Genomic DNA, 22711 nt, shown 5'->3' with positions numbered 1-22711 from the left:
TCCCATGGCTGTTCTCTTTTCTCTTGGTTCTTTTTTTCCAGAGCTGGTTTTCCAGAAAGTGTAATAGAAACCATTTATGTGGTTTGATTTAAAGTTCCTTCCACCTAAGGATATTCCACCCACCTCCTGCCCCACCCCCAAATTCCCAACCTATAAATATCACTTTGGATCATAACATGCATTTGGTAAAAGGTAAATAGTGCCAGAGAGGGTAATATATTGAGAGTAGTTATTAATACCTCAGCATAAATTGTGATAATAATTTGTGTATTCAGAGGGATTCTGAGGAAATGAGGCAAAAGATGAAGGGAAAGAGACTTTGGACTTAAAAGGCATATAGGGGAGACATTTAAAGAGCAGCACAAAAATGGAACAGAAGGAAAACAAACCGTATGCACATCACAATTCTTCCTAGAACCAACACTGCTTCTACCCAAGGGAAGTGGTTTCTACTGAGGGCATCCAAAACATCACATTTGTGATAACATAGGATTGAAGAGTAAAAGAATAGCAACTATACTCCTAGAAACCTGAGTTAACTGTATTACTCAATAAATATGCTTTTAATAACTTGCTTTACCTTCATGGAGAAGGATATCTAGTCTCACAAATTTAATAATACAATATATGAACAACCTATGGACCAGATAGCTGTTTCCACATTTGTCTTATGTTTTTGTATTTTTTTGAGATTGGCTGAAAGTACTCACACTTAAGTCAATTCCAATGCTGAGTAACACAGAAGCTTTAACCTGAGCTGGTTTACCCCTTCCTAGGAAGGCTAGTAAAATCTGCCCCTAGAATTAATGCAAATCACTCAAGTAACTTCAGTCCTACTATACAGTTGAGAACTTCTGAGCTCCAAGAATCAACCAGAGCCTTAGTTTTTTCCCATGGCTGTGATGACTTGTATGTGCCACCACACCAAGTGACACATTGGTCATTCAAGTCATACTCACTTTTGTATCTAAATAGGAATTGTCATAAATGGTTATCTTTAAAATAAAGACTGATATCCAGGAATTTATATAATTTATATAGTAATCAATTGAAATATAAACATGATAATGAAAAACAACATTTAATAATTGTGAAATTATATAAAAATTATAAAATATTTGAAAATTAAAATCCAGAATCCTTTTGCGATATAATATTAGGATTTATCACATTTTTTAGCTAGATAGAGACCATGATTATTTTGCTTTAGGTTTATTGGTTCCTAGCTTTCTGTCTTAAAATCCAAAACAAAAATTCTTGACTGATAATTACTATTGCTAGGAATCTCAGAAAAAATTGTCAAATTAATGAAAATCACACAAATAAAAATGCATGTGGATTTCATGCCTTTCTTCAAGTCTCCTTTGTCTCTTAATCCAGGCTTCCACCCCTTGGATTTCATGTTATGTTGCTAAGTAAATGGTCACACCCATTCTGCTAGGGATTTGTCTCACTAATACTGAGCTCAAGGCCACTTCTTTGCTTATGGATTTTCAAAAACAAGAGGAAATCTTCTTCCTTGGGGGGGGGGGTGGCTTACTGATGAAGCTATGGATAACTTCCCTAAAAGGATTACACATATGACTAGTGTTTTATGAAAATCTTATTCATGAAAATAATTTTCCATCTTTTCTATTACAAATTTACTGAATAAGACAAAAAGCTCTCCAGTCCAAATTTAAGGAGATTGTAAAATAATGCTAGCTACCATAAAACAAAATTACTTTCAATGTCACAAAGTAATGAATAGGCTCTAATAAAAAAATTTACAACATTTTACAATTTTAAATGTAGCTAATATCCAAATTTAATGTGGTTAGTTGGGTATAACTTCAAGGGCCTGAGCCCCACTTTGATACATTACTCTTTTGCTAGAGCTAGACCATACCAAAGACATATAAAATCCGTTACCAAAAACATATAATTGTTGCTAAACAATGTAAGCAACAGGAAGAGAAAGCAGGAAAATATCTGCACACATACACAGAGTTGCCAATCTTCTATTCCCTCCAGGGAAGTTATAATTTGATTCCCCTTCTATCCCTCTTCTTCTCTGGAACAGTAGAAGAGGGCATCCATTTCAGAACTCACAATTCCAGTGATAAAGGCTAAGTGCTGTGCTGTCTGTCTTTGACAGTATCTTCCCCAAGATTTCCAGGGATAGGTTGAAAGTTTAAAGTCCTCACTGTGGATCTGGAGTCATCATGGTCCATAAATGACACTGGGATTCAGGGATGCCATGGTCCAGTATTCCATGCGATCTCACCCACTTCTTTCTGCTTATGCCTCTTACTCTCTCATAAATGGGGCCGTGCTTTTTGAGCCTCCTGCTTTGTAAAGTCTCCTCATCAAACAAGGTCCTTCCTGGTGACATCACCATGGTACAGGGCTCACATAGAGAGCTTCAGTAGATGCTCCCTTGTCTCCAGGCATTGTATGAAATTAAGTCCCATGGACAGCCTTTACATGAAAAGTCTCCTGAAACTTAGAGGAGGAATTAGGAAATGAAAAATCTTGGTTTGGTGATTGAGGCTTTTGCCTATTTTTTTTCTTTAACTGATATAAATAAACTCATGTCCTTTGGCAGTTTCACTTCTTCCTCCAACCTGACTGAAACTCCACTCCTGTCTTTGTGAGGTCACAATCAGTCCACAACAATCACTTGTGATATCTTTATGTAAATATCAGGATGTTTGGGTGCTAAGGAGTCAAAGTAGACAAAACTTCTGGAGAAAATTCATTCTTTTATGAATGAGTGTTGGAGAGTTTTTTTTCTTGTAGTAAAAAAGTCCTATAAAACTGTATTTCATAAGACCACTCTACTATTTAGTAACAGGTTGGTTTGCATTTAAAATAAGCCATTCCTGAAGGGAAGGATGAGGATTTCGAAAACCTTAAAGAAATTACTAGTAAGTCCTGGGGGTAAAAGAAACAGTATGTATACAGCAGCATATATACAGCAGCAACTATATCTTGTCATTTTGTTAGAATCTCCTTATATGTTTTATGCCTGATGGAATAAAATTGTGAAGTGAGATTGAAAACAGGTTAAAAGATGGTCAAGTCTTTCTCCCTCAGAAGAAATCAGTCAATTATGTCTTCAGAACAAATCCTCAATTCTACCTTATTTTTTTATTTATTCTATAATCAAAATATTCTCATTAGCAGTTATTCCTTCTTTCTCCTCCCCCTCCCCTATCCCCACTCACCCAAACCATATTTAGCTTAATGTACACTGAACTGTTAGTAAATACTACAGATATGAGATGTCTACGACAAGGTTATTGCCCTACTCTAGCAGGTTCTACTGACTTTACAGTTACAACTTCAAGGAAAATCAATTGGCAATTTCAACTTTAGTCCAGAATCCATTAAAAGATGATTTTTTCTCCCAAAATAAAATCAAGTGAGACATTTCATTGTTTTCAAGTCCATGAAGAATCAAATATTTGAGTGTCAACTAAAAAAGCAAGGCAACATAAAATCCAATATGGTTTCAGGGTACCTCAGAGGAAATGACAGATAGAGAAACCTAATTGTCAGTTATATGGTTATTAAAGATGTCTTGGAATTTAAAGAAACTGCAGGATTAATAAAACAAACCTGTTCTGTGTTACTATTTAATTATATTCATAGAATGTCAGAACTGTAAGCAACAACATAGGTTGTTTAGTCCAAATCCCAGAGCTAGGACAAAAGAGTTGTCTGTTTTTGGCAAGGATTGAAAATTAATTCTCTTGTATATTGCTGTCCACCTGATGCTTTGAGCTTCACTTTTGATTTGGGAGTATTGCAATTGTATGTTCCAGATTGTCCAAGTTGATCTTAATTAAAAGAAAAAATGCACTCTTAAATGAGATTTTGAAAAATAAATACCATATATAAGTGCTGTCTGTCTTATCATAAAAGAAAAACCTGAATGTCATGAATATCCAAATTTCCTCACAAAAATACATAAAATATCTTTCATTATATTTTGCCCAAAATGTTGCTTCTCTCTAGGTGTCTGCTTTACATTGTCTACTCCTTTTCCTTCACCCTTTCAATTCCCCTATTTTACAGATGAGGCAACTATTATATGGAATTACTATCATTTTCATGTATATGTCCGGCCATCCCTTTAAAGTGGGGTAATAGTAAGAACAGAGATTATTGTCTACTATTTCATTTCTATCTCACTGGAGCAACTAACTGATCATATGTTATATACATAGAGTGGATTTTCAAAAAATTGGCATTCTTATACAATACAAAATCCTCCTAAAACAGTCAAATGTAGGAAAACTCACAGGTAGTCAGAGGCACACTTTGGTCTGATCCAGCCAAGGCAACCACAAATGAGATTTAAAATTCAATAAAGCTAGGAGCTTCATGTATAAATTTTGTCAAAAGCAGAGAGGTTAACAGCCATCAGTTTAAGGAGTTATTGAATGACCTTGACTCTCAGTACAGTGATCTTGTTTATCACTGTGAAGTGTGATCCCCAAGTTCCAGATACATGGTCATGGGATTTTATTAATTGCAGGATGAAGTCAAGCAGTTCATGAGATGAAGAGAAAAATCTGTCAGGGAACTAAATGATAGCAAGTGGTTGTGTGATGTAGCTTTCATGGTGGACATTACCAAATACCTCTGAGAGCTGAATATCAAGCTGCAGGGATGAAATCACTTAAGGCTAAATTAAGACTGTGGAAAGTAAAACTCAAAAGGAATAATATGGTATATTTCCCCATTCTGGAAGGTCAAAAGCCTTCTATGACACTTGGTTATGCTGGTGAATGTTCGAAACTAATTGAGGCATTTAATTAAAGATTCAAGGACAAGAAAAGTAAACAAATAGAATTGAACATCTATCTTTGCTATACCATTCAATATGGAACCAGTTGATGTGCCTGATAATCTAAAACAAGAAATCATTCAGCTGCAAAGTGATGATGAGCTGAAAGCTAGGTACAACAACCTCCTGCTGCTTGAGTTCTAGAAACATTACATAAGCAATGATGAATTTCCTACTTTGAGGAGACATACGTTGAAATAAGCATCTGTGTTTAGAATAACTTTCTGCTGTTAGCAGTTTTTTTTTTAAACTTGCCAATTGTACAGTCAGCTGCATTCCAGATTGACCAATATAAACTTAGAAAACCAGTTGCAGGTAGCAACATCATCAATACCAGCTAGCATCATCACATGCCTCACCAAAGAGAAACAGTTCCAACCATCACATTAGGGGTGAGTTAATTAAATGTCTTCACAAATATAGCAGGCTAATTTTTAAGTTGATAATTTTGATGACCCTTGAATGATTTTATAAATGTCCAAATGACATCTTGGCAGAAAAACAAGGTTCCCTATCTCTGTCCTAATCCTTACATCTGATCCCTAAGAGTTATAGCACAGCAGAGACCAAAGTAGTCAGAGGTCAAGATTTTGGGTATGTGATTAGCCTATAATAGAATTTCAACTGGAAAACATATGTTTAGAATAAAGAATTCACTGAATGACAGCACTCAATTCCTATGACTTCCCCCGATGGAAACACCCTTCTGCCATTCCATGACCACCATTCCTCTCCCTTTATTAGAAAATAAACTCCCAAGACAAGGAAAGAATTGAATTGATGCAGAATGAAGAAAGCAAAATCAAAAGAATAATTTATATTATACCATCAATAATGGTATAAAATTTTCCAAATTTTTGGAAACTCTAAACAACACTCATGATTCCAGGATTCATTAAAAGCACTATCTATCTAGATGCAAAATCAGTAAATTTGTTTTTGGATTTGACTAATATGGGCATGTTTTACATGACTCTGCTTAAACAAAACAGTACTTTTTCCTTTCTTTTTAGTTGGGGGAAGATGAGAGCAAAAGAATTCTTGGAGAAGGCATGTTCCTTGAAGGTAGAGACTTTGTTTCTTTTTGTATGTGCTTACCACAAAGAAGCAATAGTAATACACACATAGTAAACCCTCAATAGATGCTCTTTTCTTCATTCATGTATTCATTCATTCACAATTAGTGTTAACTTATGAGACATGATGGCACGATTATACAAGTATAAAGAGTTGTAACACAGCTTGGCACTAGTTATTGATGAACTGAGTCATTAAAGAATTATTTTGGGGCAGCTAGGTGGCGCAGTGGATAAACACCGGCCTTGGAGTCAGGAGTACCTGGGTTCAAATCTGGTCTCAGACACTTAATATAATTATCTAGCTGTGTGGCCTTGGGCAAGCCACTTAACTCCATTTGCCTTGCAAAAATCTAAAAAAAAATTATCTTGCGTGATTTGACAGTTGCTGTTTTTCTACAGTGGAATGTGAGAATTTAGACTGAGGTTTCGGGGGGGGGGGGTGAGGAGGAGCAAGAGTAGAGTCAGAGCTCTTGGAATTTCTGTTGTACTGAAGTGCTTGGATATGTTTCTGACTAAAATAGTCACACTGTGGATCTTTCAGTTCCTCTACTAGACTGTAAGCTTTCTTGAGAGTAGATACTTTCTTACCTATCTGTGCAGTTCTTCGTACAATCTACAAAATATCACATGGAATAACCCAATCTTAGAAAAACAAACCAAACAAGTCAATTAAATGTCTGACCAAATATAGCAGACACACTAGCTATTCCTCTAACAAATTCACAAATTTCTTCACAAATGAATTCTATCAAATATATGAATAACAATTAATCTCAATACTATATAGATTAATTGAAAAAATAAACAAAGAATAAGTCCTACCAAATTCCTTTTATTCCTTTTATGGTGTTAATACCCAAGGAAGAGCCAAAAGAGAGAAAGAAAATTCTAGGTTAATTTCCATGATGAATATTGATGTAAAAATTTTAAGGATCATATATAATGGCCAGATGGAATTTATACTAGAAATGCAGGGATGGTTCAATATTAGGAAAACTATCAGCATAACTGACCATATCAGTAAGAAAATCAACAGAAATCACGAGTTTCTCATTAGATACAGAAAAAGTCTTTGACAAAATTCAACAATCATCCCTACTAAAAACACTAGAAAGTGTAGGAATAAATCGAGTTTACTTTAAAGTGATAAGCAATACTTATCTAAAATCATCAGCAAGCGTTATCTGTATTGGGGTTAAGCTAGAAACCATTCCAATTCAATCAGGAGTGAAACAGTTATCATCTCTATTATTTAGTTGTAGTAAAAATATTAGCTATAGCAATAAGAGATGAGAATTAAAGGAATTATAAAAAGCAATGATGAAACAAAACTCATAATTCTTTGCCGATGATATTATGTTCTACTTAGGAAAAAATTACTCTAAACTATTAATAATTTTAGCAAAATTTCAAGATATAAAATAAATTCACATATATCATCAGCATTTCTTTATATTACACACAAGAGATAGAAAGAAAAATTCAATTTAAAATAGTTATAGACAATATAAAATACTTGGGAGTCTACCTGGTAAGACAAATCCAGGAACTGTATGAACACAATTATAAAATTATAAAAACTCAACTAAAAAAACATTAATTGCTCATGGGTAGGCTGAGCCAATTTAATAAAAATGACAGTTCCTCCCAAATTAATTTCTTCTAGTGCCAAACCAACCTATAAAAAATTATTTCATGGGGTTGCTAGGTGGCATAGTGGATAGAGCACCAACCCTGCAGTTAAGAATACCTGAGTTCAAATCTAGCCTCAGATGCTTAATTATTATTTAGCTGTGTGGCCTTGGGCAAGCCACTTAACCCCATTGCCTTGGGGAAAAAAAAACTAAAAAAAATTATTTCATACAGCCAGAAAAAACAACAATAAAATTCATTGGGAAGAGTGAAAATTCAAGGATATCAAGGGAATCAATGAAAAATGCAAAAAAAAGGCAGTCTAACCCTTCCAGATCTCAAACTATAATATAAAGCTATAAATATCAAAACAATTTGGTATTGACCAAGAAACATAGTGGTGGATCAGTGAAACAGATTAGAATCAAATTACATTACTGTGGTAATTTAGTAAATAATAAATCCAAAGATCCAAGTGTTTGGAACAAAAACTCATTATTTGACCAAAACTGCTAGGAAAACTGGAAAACAGAATATACACACTAGGTATAGACCAACATCTTACACTATATATCAAAATAAGGTTGAAATGGGTACATGATTTAAACATAAAGGGTGATTAGCAAATTCAGAGCAGGGGAAAATTTATCAATTAGATATATGAATAAGGAAAAAATTTATAACCAATGAAGAAAAAAGGGCATTACAAAATGTAAAAATAGATAATTTTGATTATTTAAAATTATAAAAGTTTTGCACAAACAAAACCAATGCAACCAAAATTACAAGGAAAACAGAAAACTGCAGAAAATCTTTGATAAAGGCCTCATTTCTCAAATATAGAGAAATGAGTCAAAATTATAAAAATGCAATCATTGCCCTATTCATAAATGGTAGTAGTACAAGAACAGGTACTTTTCAGAGAAAGGAATCAAAGCTATTTATAATCATAAAAATGATCTAAAACATTATTGATTAGAGAAATCCAAATTAAAACAATTCTGAGATACCACCTCAAACTATCAGATTGACCAATATTATAAAAAAGGAAAATGTTGTATGTTGGAAAGGATATGGGAAACTGGGATACTAATGCACTGTTGGTGGAGTTATACTGATCCAATCATTCTGGAGAGTAATTTGGTCCTATAGATACCCAATGGGTTATAAAGCTATACGTGCGTGCGTGTGTGTGTGTGTGTGTGTGTGTGTGTGTGTGTATACTTTGATCCAGTAATACCACTATTAGATCTGTATCCCAAAGACATCTCCAAAAAGAGAAAAGTATCTATTTGTACAAAAATATAGTGCTCTCTTTGTGGTGGCTAAGAATTGGAAATCAAAGGAATGGTCATCAATTGATGAATGGCTAAACAAGCTGTAATTTATGATTTTTATGGAATATCGTTGTGCTATAAGAAATGAGAAGCAAAATGATTTCAGAAAAATCTAGAAAGACTTCTATGAACTGAATCATTGTGAAATCATATCCTTTAGGAAAAAATAAAATATAAGAGATAGAAAAATTACATAATAAGATACTGTTTTATTTATTTACAAATTAAAGGTAATAGTCTTCGGTCTTTGTTTAAACTCCACAATTCTTTCTTTGGATACAGGTATCTCCATCACAGATACCCTAAAATTATTCCTGATTTTTACACTGATGAAATGAGCAAGTCCATTTAGATTGATCATCACCCCCATGTTGCTGTTGGGGTGTACAATGTTTTTCTGGTTCTGCTCACCTCACTCAGCATCAGTTCTTGCAAATCCTTCCAGGCTTCTCTGAATTCCCATCCCTCCTGGCTTCTAATAGAACAATATTGTTCCATAATATATATATATACACACCACAATTTGTTCAGTCATTCCTCAATTGATGGACATTCATCTAATTTCCAATTCTTTGCCACCACAAACAGTGCTGCTATGAATATTTTTGTATGTCATGTTTTTTTTACCCTTTTTCATGATCTCTTCAGGGTGTAGACCCAGAAGAAGAACTGTAATTGACTTAGATATTCTCAGCAATACAATGATCATCCACACTCCAAAAAAAAAAGAACTTAATTGTTTGAATACAGACTGAAGCATACTATTTTTTCACTTTCTTTCATTTTTTCCTTTTATTCAAATCTTCTAGTACAAAATGACTAAAAAATTTAAATAATTGCATGTGTATGTAACCTATTTCTGAATGCTTACCATCTAAGGGAGGGGGAAGGAAAGGGAAAGTTAATCTGATAGAGGTGAGGTGGTACCTCAGAGTTGTTTTAACTATGATTTTTTTAGTCAATAATGATTAGAACTTTTTTATTTAACTACAGATAGCTTTGATTTCTTTATCAAATAGAATTTAGAACTCAAAACTTTTAAATAAAAATAAAGAATTGAAAACAAAAGAGAAATATTATATGCTTTAACCTCCCAAAGCAGAAAAGAATATATCAGATGGTCAATAAGCATTTCTTGAGTTGTATTCAGTCTGTCCATAGAGCTACTGATATCTAGGTCAAATTCTATGATTCTGTAAGCAGGCCATTCAACTGCATCCATCTTGAGTGAGGAGTAGTCAGCAGTCAGTTCACAAAGGTGAACCAAAAATACCTCTGACATTCCCTTTTTTCTATATGACTTTCTATATATATTGGAGTTTCTAATTATTACCATCTTCATCATCAAAAAACTCACATGTATACTTTTTTTTCCCCCAGGTGACAGGAACTTCTAAATTGGTTTTCTTTAAGGGTTTTCCCTAATCCTTTTTATGATGATAGCCTAATCATGATTAGAGCGTTAAAAAAAAGTATTGAGTCCCTCTAGGGGATTGTGTATTCTGAGGACATACTATTCCTAAAACTAAAAGCAAGCTATATGTGTACATATCACAACATATATAGGCAATTTACTTGAGATTTGGCAAAACAATGATCACAATAGTGTTATGAGGGCAGTGAACTACTTAACATTTGCGAATTTTTGAGATTTCTCAAAATGACCTCATCAATTATAATCTGATTTACATGTTATAACATAGAATAAGGGACTATTTACTGTTGATTAATGTACTCAGTATTTTTACACATCTGTGATTACAAATAGAATACTGAAAATACTTATAAACCACCTCTGCTTGGATGAAAACAATGCTTACTGCTATAGTCTTCAAGAGTACTTCTATAGAAACAGGAAATCTCATTTAAATATTAAAGACAATCTGTATTGCATATTAGAGAATTGATCTCAGAGTCAGAAAGTCCTATGTTCAAAGTTTGTCTCTGACTCATTTTTATATTCAGCTACCAAAGTGATTTTCCTAAAATGTGTTTTCTGACCATGTTATGGTAGGCACCCCCCACCATCAACCGCTAATTCACAAACTCCAGTAGTTCCCTACCCATATCAAAGATCAATTACAACATTTTGTTTGGTATTCAAAGACCTTCATAACTTAGCCTTGAGGCAGCAGGAGGGAAAAAGGATAGAATCCTGGGTCTGGTGTCAAGAAATCCTGAGTTCATATGCCCAAAGGGCAACAAACATGTGCATACCCTTTGACCCAGCAATACCACTACTGGGTCTATACCCTGAAGAGATGATGAAAAAGGGTAAAAACATTACTTGTACAAAAATATTTATAGCAGCCCTGTTTGTGGTGGCAAAGAATTGGAAATCAAGTAAATGTCCTTCAATTGGGGAAGGACAGCTTAGCAAACTGTGGTATATGTATGTCATGGAACATTATTGTTCTATTAGAAACCAGGAGGGACGGGATTTCAGGGAAGCCTGGAGGGATTTGCATGAACTGATGCTGAGTGAGATGAGCAGAACCAGAAAAACACTGTACACCCTAACAGCAACATGGGAGTGATGTTCAACCTTGAAGGACTTGCTCATTCCATCGGTGCAACAATCGGGAACAATTTTGGGCTGTCTGCAAAGGAGAGTGCCATCTGTATCCAGATAAGGAACTGTGGAGTTTGAACAAAATGCAAGGACTATTTCCTTTAATTTAGAAAAAAAAACAGATATCTTATTGTCTGATCTTGTTACCTCTTAGACTTCTCTTCTCTTCTTTAAGGATATGATTTCTCTCTCATCACACCCAATTTGGATCAAGGTACAACATGGAAACAAAGTAAAGACTGACAGAGTGCTTTCCGTTGGGGGTGGGGGGTGGGGGGAGGGAAGCAAGATTGGGGGGAAATGGTAAAACTCAAATAATATCTTTAATAAAAATAAATTTAAAAGAAAGAAAGAAAGAAATCCTGAGTTCAAATTTAACCTGGGACACTTATTGGCTGAGTGACAGTAACCCTAGGCATTTCACTTAAAAAAAAAATCTTTGTCCCAGTTTCCTCAACTATAAAATAGGAAAAAGTAATAACACTTTCCTTATAGGGTTACTGTGAGGAAAAAATGAGAAAATATTTTTTAAAAGTACTTACCACAGAGACTGGAACATAGCTATAGAAATGTTTATTCCCTTCTCTCCCTTACCGTCCCCCCCCCCCCCCACAACCTTTCCAGTCTTCCTACACCTTATTCTCCAATACACTCACTGTTTTCAGTGACATCAGTCTCCTGGCTGTTCCATGATCAAGACACTCTATTTCTCAGCTCGGAGCATTTTCTCTGGCTACAATGCTCTCCTCCTATTCACCTCTGCCTCCTGGCTTCCCTGACTTTCTTCAAGCCCCAACTAAAATTCCATCTTTTACTGGTAACCTTCCAAGTATCATCTAATTCTAGTACCTCTCTTCTGTTAATTATTTCCTATTATGGCTTGTTTATGTGTTTTTGCTTGCTCACTGACTACCTGATTATCTCCTCAAGAAGCTTTTACTTCTTTTTGCACTCCCAGTACTTAGTGCAGTGGCTGTTACATAGTTGTTGCTGTTGCACACAAATTGAATTTGAGTGAAGGTGTGTTGTGTTAAGTCACCAGTCTCACTTTCTCCTCCAGACTTTCTGGATCCAGTGGTCAGATATGGATTAACACCCCTGGAGATAGCCCTGGATATGAAGCAATCAGGGTTAAATGACTTGCCTAAGTAAGGTTATACAACTATAGGGTCTGAGGCTGGATTTGAACTCGGGTTCTCCTGACTCCAGAGCTGGTGCTTTATCCACTACACCACCTAGCTGGTGCTCTGCTGGCACATAGTAGGTACTTAACTGACTGAACATTGGCTATGTGACAATGGTCAAGACATTTATCTTTTCAATGTCCCGGGTAATTCTTTAATATTAAAACTTGCAGATCAAGAACTGGGTTTGCATTGGTAGAGGGAATTGTATAAGCCAATGAAATCACAAGTCTTGTCTTTCTTCAAAAATGACATTGTCAGTGCTTACCAGATTTACTTGTCTTATGACATACTCTTTAATATCTATCCATTCTGGGCCCCTACCTTTCTCATCTTACTATCCCAGATTTCCTCAGGAAGCTTGAATATAATAAATGACATTTATAAAGTTATGGTTAGAAATCATATTATTTCACCTGAGTCTCATCACAACCCTGTGAGGCAATCAGCCTAAATATAGTTATTTCCATTTTACAGAGTCAATCAAGGCTCAAATATGTGAACAGGACTTGCCTGGTACCACACAGTTATTAAAATAACTGAATCCAGCTTTTTAATTTTAAGTCCATTACTCTTTTGACTGAAAAGAACATTAGACCTGGAGTCATGAAAATTCACCTTCCTGAGTTCATATTCAGCCTCAGACATTTGCTAGATATAAGATCCTGGAAAAGTCCCTTAAGCCTATTTATCTCAGTTTCCTCATCTGTAAAATGAGCTGGAGAAGGAAATAGCAAACCACTTCAGTATCTTTGCCAAGAAAACATCAAATGGGGTCACAAACAGTCAGATATGACTGAAAAAAATAACTCAGCCCCAACAACTCTATGAAACACTGCGAAACAGGTCAGTAGAGATTTGTCTAGCTTTGAACTTGTCATTTGATCAATCAGAGCTTTCCCTGTCTCCCCCCCCCCAATACTGGATTGAAGACATCTTCAGAAGTACTTGAAGGAGCTATCAGAACAGATACTACTTCTATACTTCTTTAGCCTCCGATGAAAGAAACAGGTACTTCATATAACTTTGTGAATCAGACAGGGAAGCTTTGTCTCACATAAAGGGACTACCAAAAATGCAAAGTATGACCATCCTTGGATGAAAATCACTCTTCTAGATTTCTACCCAGCCTTCATCTCCCAGAGTATGCTTAAAGAAATGGTCCTCCTAGTAGTTTTTGAGTTTGAGTGGACAAAAAATCTTAAGTGTCAGTCTGCCCTGATGTAAACTGATTTCAATGAAGTTTTGTCTCTGCACCCCCACTTCTCAGTCCTTACCTACCAATTTCCTACAATTTAAAAGACAGAAATTCAACAGGAAAAGGAAAGTGTGGATGATATTCTAAGCATGGGGAGCACTTTGTGTGAAAGTATAGTTGGAAGACACAGAATAAACCAATAAGGCTGTCATATGTGGTTGATATTAATAAAAATAATGCTGAAAAGAGAGAGCAGTACCAGTCTGTTGAAGACCTTTTACATTAGGCAGAAGAAAGAGAACTTTATTTTGGAGGTAATAGGGAGCCTGAGCAAGTGATATTACCAGGCTTAAGAAGTATTAAGGGAAAAATACAAAATTAGCAAACATCTTGGAATATGGATCTTCATAGAGATAAGTTAAATGCAAACCTGCACACATATAAAATAGTGTTTTGTGTACTAAAGGTTTAAGTATAACATTTACAAAGGTTGTGACCTTTCTAAGAACTTTCCCAGAGACAAAATAATGAATTGACAGAAGGAATCAGACAAAAAGAATTTTTTTGAGAAATATGAATGAAATTAACCCAGATAACAGGAAAAAAAGGAAGGGAAATGCCTCTGACACTCTCTCATCCATCTAAGTCTGACAAAAAGCTAATGAATGACTGCTCTGTGCAGCAGAAGCCAAGAGCAGAGGTTGAACATTGTCTCAGAAGAGGTCAACTAGGGCTTTCAAGAACATTGCCAGGCTTACAAAATTCATAGGTTTATTCCAATACTCTTTATATGCGTGTCAATTTGTTTTTAGTGATTATACTTTAAAATGGGTTTTTTGGGTGAAGTCACAGTTCTAATTTCTCAATATACAGGGGAAAAAATCCACTTCTTTCCATGAATATAAATACTGAGATGATAAAACATAAACTTATATTTGTGGAAGGAGAATGTTGCCATATTTTCATCATAAGAAAAACAGATAGAATTTTCTTGGTCTGTGGGGAATGGGGCTTCACCAGTTATCAGCAGTGTCTGATTCCTGTTGACATTTAAGAGCACAGGGCTTCAGCTGACAAGAGATGAGGTGATGGAACTAAGATTTCTATTTTCAAATCTAAAGCTTCTTGGCCTTCTATGACACAGCCCTGAAATGTGGATCATTGTGCCCCTTTCCACTCCTTAAAATAGAAACATTTGCTTCCTGTATGCAGGGCATTTCCTGGGGAATTTAGTTTAATCTCACTAGTAGTCAAAGACATAGCTAGTCTGTGAAAGCCATTTCCTTTCAAAAGTCTTTTTCTACATGAATAGGAGGGATCAGATCTCTTGCTCTGTTTGATTGTTTGTTTTTCTCAACCTGTGTTTTCTTGGGTGTACAGAGCTCCCAATGAGAACTCTTTACCTTTACCATTACACATTTATATAGTATTTTAAGGCTTTACACTTTCCTAACACCAGATCTGTAAGGTAACCAGTGTTTTATCATCCTCATTTGACCAATATAAGAAAAGAGACACAGGGAGCTTAAAATGCATTGCTAAGACTCAAACCAAGACATTCGGCCTCCACATTAGATATATTTTTTTTAGGTTTTTGCAAGGCAAACAGGGTTAAGTGGCTTGCCCAAGGCCACACAGCTAGGTAATTATTAAGTGTCTGAGATCGGATTTGAACCCAGGTACTCCTGACTCCAGGGCCAGTGCTTTATCCACTACGCCACCTAGCTGCGCTCCACATTAGATATTTGCCCTACGACAATTAAATATCCAAAAAGTTTAAGGAGGAAATGCAAACATTTTTTCCCCTGGATCATAACAACATAAAAAAATGGTCCATTGGAAAGTATTTCTAGGGCACACAACATATATACTTAGGGCCATCCAATCCTTTTCAAGAATGGACCATCTCAAGGATTTAGCAATAGTATTGCAAACTTGGTATAGTTCACTTGAGTAAGTGGGAGTAGTCCTGTACTGTTGTTGTAGGCAAAATTTAGAGTGCAATAATGCAATTATATTATTACCCTTTATTACATACATATTAGCTATCATGACCCTCTCTCTGGTAACTGAAATCTTTAACAATTAATTCTTGAGAATATGACATAGGTTACCTAGCTGTGGGGCCTTGGGCAAGCCACTTAAACCCATTTGCCTTGCAAAAAAAAAAAAAAAAGAGAATATGACATAGGGTAACAGCTCCTAAACTTTTTGGACTCAGGATCCCTTACACTCTTAAAAACTACTGAGCATCTCTTTCCTCCCCTCATCAAAGAGCTTTTATTTATGGGGTTATACCTACTGGCATTTGCTTTATTGGAAATTAAATATATTATTTATTTGTTTTTATTTTTGTAAGGCAATGGGGTTAAGGAACTTGCCCAAAGTCACACAGCTAGGTAATAATTAACTGTCTGAGGCTGGATTTGAATTTAGACTCTCCTGACTCCAAGGTTAGTGCTCTATCCACTGTACCAACTATTATTATTATTATTATTATTTTAGGTTTTTTGCAAGGCACATGGGGTTAAGTGGCTTTCCCAAGTCCACACAGCTAGGTAATTATTAAGTGTCTGACATTATTATTATTATTAAAATAATTTTGACCTTTCAGTCTCCTTTTAGGATCTTCAGGAGTGCCAGGAGTCCCTAGACTACATTTTGAGAATCATTGTTATATGACATTAAAATGTAGTTGGCAAATAGCATTCTCAGAATCATTTCAAATTTGACCAGAGGAAAGACATCCCTGTGAAGTCTAGCTCCTCTATTTATAATAAGTGGAAATCATAAATCTCTAAAAAGTCTTGTTCCCTGAAAACTCTAGATCTTAACTTGGCCTGTTGGGAATTTTTCTAGGCTTGTTGGAAGATGTATTCACATCTTTGGTGCATCAAATATTGATGGTCAGTGTCTGTGATCTTACAGGACTCCTGCTAAGGAGAATGTTAGAAATTTATTTTATTTTATTTTAGTTTTAGTTTTTGCAAGGCAATGGGGTTAAATGGCTTGTCCAAGGCCACACAGCTAGATAATTATTAAGTGTCTGAGGCCGGATTTGAACTCAGGTACTCCTGACTCCAGGGCCAGTGCTGTATCCACTGCACCACCTAGCTGCCCCTAGAAATTTATTTTATTTTATTTTTTAGGTTTCTGCAAGGCAAATGGGTTAAGTGGCTTCTCCAAGGCCACACAGATAGGTAATTATTAAGTGTCTGAGACTGGATTTGAACCCAGGTACTCCTGACTCCAAGGCCAGTGTTTTATCCGCTACGCCACCTAGCTGCCCCTAGAAATTTATTTTAAAAAAAACATTGGCTTGCTTTTGTGGAAGAGTTTGAAGGCAGCATGGTGTATGCTTACATTTGAGCATTTTTTTCTATTAAAGTATAAAATTTTGGTTATCAATGATTTGTCATTTATGGGAAAATAAGAAAAATAAACCACATTCACTGGTGAGCATTAAGAACATTAAAAAAAATGTATGAGACCACCTGTATCAGTTAACTACAGGATAGGAAGGAAAAGATAAAAACAGTGATTCACCATCATGACCATGACTTAAGATGATTCCTTTGGGATTTTTACAAATCTGTTGATGGAGTGCTGCTCTAGTTGCTAGAGACTGAGTGACATTTCCTGAACACATACAAGGGGAAATGAGTTTTCTTTCAAGGATTTGTGTGTCCCAAGATAATCTAGATAGTAACTTCCTTCCTGGGCCTTAAAAACAAAGCATAGAAAGTAAATGCTTCTCTCTGACTTCATAACCAAAAACATAGTATTATTGTATGGTTGCTTTATCTATAATATCTATTCAACCTTTCTTATATATAGAAGTTGTAATATCATTCTGGTTACTTTCTGGTGCTTAGAATTTAAGATCCTTTGTAATCCCATAAAACTGTAACTCTTAAGTTTTATCATATATGTGTGTATACCATCACCATCACCACTACCACCATTGCTACATTTATTTACCATTTACAATGTATCAGACCCTCTGCTAAGTAATTTGCAATATTATCTCATTTGATGCTCACAAGCCTGGGAGGTAGGTGCTATTATTTATGCACATTTAAGAGACAAGGAAACTGCAGCAAATAATGCTAAAATGACTTGCCAAGGGTCATACAGGTAGATTCTGAGGTCAAACCTGAACTCTTGGACCAGAACTCTAACCACCATACCATCTGGCTGTCTCAGCATATAAATATGGGGGTATGCATGTATACATGCTCTCTTCTTTCTCTGTCTCTCTGTTTTTCTATCTTGTTTCTCTCTCTCTCTCTCTCTCTCTCTCTCTCCCCCCCCCCATACATTTTATGCTATAGTCAAACTGTTCTACTTCAATGCTCCTGAATGCATTATGATGTTTCTTGCCTCTTTGCTTTTGCTCGCATTGTTATTATGTCTGGAATCTTCTCAAATGCTTTATCTCTTGAATTCTCATCTATTCTTTAAACATCATCAGGAAGCCTTTTTTGTTCTTTTGGTCAATAATAACTCTTCTCAAATATTAAAGAGCATCTCATTTTTCAATTCTTAAATCACACAATATCATGTATTATAACTACTTGTGTTCATGTATTAACCCTTTCCTTGCATATGAGCTCCATTAGGACAACTATGGATCACCCCCAATATCCAACCTTCTATTCTCCTACATATGTTATTAAATATGGCTAGAGGAATTTATTCAATCGACTGGGCCTTCTGCAGATTTATGTTATCTAATCTCAAATGAGCTTTCAAAAATGAAAAGCAGGCTTTTTTTTTACTCTGTCTATTATATTCTTTACCAATGCCTATTCCAAATCCCTCTTTTCTCCTCAAGCCCCTTACACTATCCACTAGTCTTTTACTTTCAACAGAGAACTTTGCCTTCTACTCTACTGAATAGAGGTTACTGTGAGTTTCCTCTTCTCTCCTATTCTATAATTCAAAACCCCTCTACATTATTCTTTTTTTCTCCTCTCTTTTGCTAAAATGTCTGAAAAAGATGTGGTTCTTGTCTTTGCAAAGGAAAATTCCTTGCCTTGTGTTCTTGATCCCTTCCATTCCCCTTTGTCTTCCTTTCCTATCCAAAGTATTTCCTTTCCCTCATCCTCAATCTCTCTTTATTCACTGGTCTGCCACAAACATGTCCAGGATTCTCATATGTTTACAAAAATTATATCTTCGACTCTATATTGAATATTTCAACCATGTACTGTCCTCTATCCTTCAAAATCTCTTGTCCAATCAACACTCACATCTTTGTTAAAATGCAACTTTGGGCTACCTTTTTATCTACCCTCTCCATTCTTGCCATTGTGCTGCTAGAGGAAGCTATACAATGGGGCTGAGCACTCAACACATTTATGCCATTTAATCTCAACTGGTTCTTTGCTACTGAATGAGAATTCCTGAATTCCCATATTTCTTACAGTACTTTTTCGGAGAAAAGTCAGACTTCATACTCTTTTCTCAAATCTTCAATTCACTCTTATCCCTTACCACTCAGCAAAGGATCTTGCCTCTGATTTTGCTTAAAAAAAATCAAGACCATCTGCTTTGAGTTTCCTTTTCTCTTTTATGTTGATCCCAGACCAACCCCGCTTGGCTATAGTTTGGGTCTTGACTGGCTCAAAGTGTATGTAAATAGCAATTGTTTCTGTTTTGGCAAGAAACGTTGAGAGTCTTCCCCTCCCAGATTAATTTTCTATGGCAAAAGAGGTCATTATTTGCTTCATTTCTTTTTTACCAGCTTTCTTATGGGCCTTAATCATGGAATGGGAATTATCTCAGTAAAGTTGAGACCTGGGAAAAACCTTAGCTTAAAAAAAGGTCAAAGTCTGCCATTGCATCCAGGGTCATCTCTAGTTGTTCCTGAGATCCATAAGATGTCCATTGGACCCAAATGGCTCTGGAAGAGAAAGTTAGGCTTGTGATTTTGTAAAGCCCTCCCTCACTTAAATTCATGTCTGTCATGGCATCACTTCCTGGATGTCAAAGTTCTTTTTGAGAATGAAGGACAAACAAAAACACCAACAAATTCCTCTCTATTCCCTACTTAGTTAAACTCTTCTTGTGGAGGTCTGCTTATGTCCCTGATTCTATTTTTCCTGGTGGTTTTTTCCTTCCCTAAGACCTAAACTATTTGATCATTTCCTTTTTTTTTATTTATCTACTTATTCTTTCCCATTGCTAACAAACATGCTGAGATGACCCACATCCTTTAAAAATTTTCAATTTGACCCACCACACTCTCAAGTTTCTACCTTGTACCCCTTTTCCTGTTCAAAACCAAACTCCTAGAAAAAGATCATTTACGTTCACTTACTCCATTATTTTACATCTTAACTCTTTACCCTTAACCTTGTCACTCAACTAAAAATGGTGATCAACAATTTCAACAGTTAAATCCAATTGCCTTTTCAAAGAATTCTCTCTTCTCTTGATATACCTCTATTCTTTTCTGTTTTGCCATTTCCCCCCAATCTCTTTTGCTCAGTCAGAATTCATCTCAGATCTCCTAAGGATTCTATGATTTTTTTCTTCTCTTTTCTCTCCATACCTTTGCTCTGAGTGATCTCAACAAGGTAGAGCAGTGGGTAAGAACACTAGACCTGAAAACAAGATGACCTGAGTTCAAATCTGGATTCAGATTGCTATTTATGTTTCCCTGGAGAAGTCATCTAAACTTTTATCTGCCTCAGTTTCCCCATATGTAAAAGGATAACCACATTATCCCTCAGAGTTTTTGAATAAAGCACCAAATTTTCAAACACAAAAACACTATATAAATGCTTACTCCTATGATTATATTATCATCTCTAGAGATGACTCACAGATCTACATCCAGCCCTAATTTCCTCTCATGAATGCCACTGCTTAATGCACATTTGACAATTCTACTAGAAGTCCTTTTAATCTCCCAAATATGATTAGTCCAAATACAATTCATCATCTCCTCTTTAACCTCACTCTCCTCCAAATCTTCTTATTTCTTTTGAGTAGACAAAAATCCTTCTAGTTACTCAAGTTAGCAAACTTGTAAGTGCTTCCAGGTTAAAATACAAATACCTGAGTCTTTTATTTATAGAGGTTCTTAGCATTCATGAATTTATCTTTAAAAATATTTTGATAACTATATTTCAATATTATTCATTTTCTTTGTAATTTTGAATATTTTACTTTGTGACTTAAAAATATTATTTTGAGAAGGCATCCATAGGCTTCACCAGACAACCAAAATCCATGGCTTAATTCAATTTGATTCAATAAACATTTATTAAGTGCATCTATGTGCCAGAGACTCCCAAGTACTGAAAGATATAAAAAGAGGCAAAAGATGTTCCCTGTGCTTTGATTTAAAATTTTTGCCAAAGATTTAGAAACTTAAGTGATGTTCATCAATTGGAGAATGACTGAATTGTGATGGAATACTACTAAACTGTAAGAAATAATGAGCATGAGAGTTTAGAAAAACCTGGGAAGATGTTATGAACTGTTGCAAAGTAATGTGAGTAGAAGAAAATCATTATATACAGTAACAGCATTACTGTGCTATCATCAAATGGTAATAATCTTTTCTCACACAACAATGATGCAAAACAAAACAATTCTGAAAGACTTATGAAAAACGCTATCTACCTCCAGAGAAAAACTGATAGGAGTCTGAATGCAGATTTAAATACATTTTTTTCTCTTTCTTTTTCTTGTTTTTTGGGGGTGGTGGGAGCTGTGTTTTCTTTTACAACCTGGCTAATATGGAAATAGGCTTTGCATGATTGCACATGTATTTAATTTATATCAAGGTAGTTCTTGTTTTCTCACAGAAAGGGGAGGGGTGGAAAGGAAGAAATTTAGAACTCAAAAATTATAAAAACCTTATGTCAAAAATATTTTTTCAAAAACAATATCTTATTGTCTGATCTTGCTATCTCTTTTACTTTATGTTTCTACCTTAAGGATATGATTTCTCTCTCATCATTGATCCAAACTGAATGTGATGAGAGAAAGGGTCTATGAATTTTTTTAAAGGGGTTGGAATCTCTCTACTAGATTTTACATTCCCAATGGGCAAAAATTTTTCTTATTCTTCCTTATATCTCCCATAGTACTTAGTACAATGCTGGGTATATATCAGAGCACTTAGGAATAAATAAATGAATACCTGGAACAATCAGTGAATTCCTGCATAGGTGTGGCTATGAGGAAATATAGGAAAACAGAAACCAGCTGGTAGTACCATGTTATGAGTAACAAGCAGAAGCATTAGTTAAGTAAGGGCAGTGCCCTTTGCTCTAGCAGGTGACTCACTATAAGTTCACACAGTGGTAGGACCCCAAACAACACAATGTGATAGGAATGCAGCAATAAAAGCCATATAAAAACTCTTCAAACCATAACCCAACATGATTTTGTTGGTCTTTATTCTCTTAAGTCTCTTATGAAACTTTCACCATTATAGGATTAGGTGTGGAGTTCTACCTTTCTTTCTGAAGTCCTTTGATCATGCCAAGTTATTATGGAGGTTGGGGACAATACCAAACCCATTCACTGCATGAGGTCATATTGAGGGCTAAATGAGGTGATATAGAGAAGACATTTAGCTAGTCTTAAAGTATTTCATAAATGTTGATTGTTACTATTACTATCCCTTTCAATAAAAGTACATACCATCAAATATGTTGCAAATATTCAACCTATATCACATAGTTTTAGTTCTCAGGGAGTGGGGGGAAAAGGAAAGAAGGATAAAATTTGGAAGTCAAAACTTAAAAAAAGAAAACCCAAATGTTAATTTTTTTACATATTGTAAAAACAATTGAAGGAAAAAATAAAATATATTTTTTTAAAAAGACCAAAACATGCATACATCAAG

The 22711-nt window shown here is 35.2% G+C and overlaps 1 protein-coding gene across 1 annotated transcript in view; it reads right to left on the bottom strand.

Annotated features, from left to right (window-relative positions):
- STON2 (stonin 2) overlaps positions 1 to 22711 on the bottom strand; it is a 196331-nt gene that overhangs the window by 19892 nt on the left and 153728 nt on the right. The window lies entirely within an intron of this gene.

Source organism: Macrotis lagotis, chromosome 4, assembly GCF_037893015.1.
Source record: "Macrotis lagotis isolate mMagLag1 chromosome 4, bilby.v1.9.chrom.fasta, whole genome shotgun sequence".
NCBI classification, from domain to species: domain Eukaryota; kingdom Metazoa; phylum Chordata; class Mammalia; order Peramelemorphia; family Peramelidae; genus Macrotis; species Macrotis lagotis.
The sequence above is the reverse complement of the archived record's forward strand: the minus strand, read 5'-3'. Positions and strand labels throughout refer to the sequence as shown.